Here is a 1154-nt window from a genome sequence, read left to right on the forward strand (position 1 = left end):
GATCCTAATCACCTAAACAGTGTCTAATAGGTTGCTTTATGTATTCATTTTCTCATTCATTAAAAAAATACGAATGAGGACTCTGTCTAATAGGTGATGCTTTAGTCACTGGGAATAAACAGTGAATGAAATGAACAACATATTTCTACTACTTCTGTAACTACAGTGTGCAAGCACAGTATTAAACATATTACATGTATTACCTGATTTACTTCTCTTAAACATTCTGAAAATTATATAGCATCCTTAGTCCACATGTAAAGACACTAAAACTCAGAGTCGTACTCCCTTTGGCAACACATACACTAAAATTGGAACAATACAGAGAAGATTAACATGGCCCCTGTGCAAGGATGACATGCAAATTTGTGAAGCGTTCCATATTTGTACTGTCATACGAGTGAAGTAAGTCACAAAGATAAAAACAAATATTGTATATTAACGCATGTATATGGAATCTGAAAAAATTGGTATAGATGATCTTATTTACAAAGCAGAAATAGAGACACAGACATAGAGAACAAACATATGGATACCAAGGGGGAAAGGGGGTGGTGGGATGAATTGGGAGATTGGAATTGACATATATACACTATTGATACTATGTATAAAATAGATAACTAATGAGAACCTACTGCGTAGCTCAGGAAACTCTAGTCAGTGCTCTCTGGTGACCTAAATGAGAAAGACATCCACAAAAGAGGGGATATATGTATACATAGAGCTAATTCACTTTGCTGTACAGTATAAACTAACACAATATTGTAAAACAACTATACTCCAATAAAATAAATAAATAAATAAAAACTCGAGTCTAAGAAGTAGCTAGTGATGTGATTCCTCCTTTTTTTTTTTTTTTTTCTCACCTAGTGTGAGCTGGTAATTGAATTTTGTGGATGCTACAGTGACTGTGAAAGACACATTTCAATTATTTGTTGCTGTGATACAACTCTAGGACACAGGGACTTGAACAGCCATTTTACCTTTACTCTCAATTTTGTGGGAAAAGAATTTGGATGGTTCATCTCTGATGCACATGGTGATAGTTATGGCTGGACGATACACTTCCAAATGGCTTCATCTCTCATGCTTGTTGCCTTGGTTCACCTTGCCAGCTCTCCTCTCCTCTCCTCTTTTTTCCTCTCCCTGCCTCT

At 35.8% G+C, this 1154-nt stretch overlaps 1 non-coding gene across 1 annotated transcript; it reads left to right on the forward strand.

The window, feature by feature from the left end:
- The first annotated feature begins 281 nt into the window (after positions 1-281).
- Positions 282-388, forward strand: LOC137764522 (U6 spliceosomal RNA). The gene has a single exon (XR_011074023.1). It is a non-coding gene; the product is annotated as a U6 spliceosomal RNA (small nuclear RNA).
- The last annotated feature ends 766 nt before the right edge of the window (positions 389-1154 follow it).

Source organism: Eschrichtius robustus, chromosome 4, assembly GCF_028021215.1.
Source record: "Eschrichtius robustus isolate mEscRob2 chromosome 4, mEscRob2.pri, whole genome shotgun sequence".
Lineage (NCBI taxonomy): Eukaryota > Metazoa > Chordata > Mammalia > Artiodactyla > Eschrichtiidae > Eschrichtius > Eschrichtius robustus.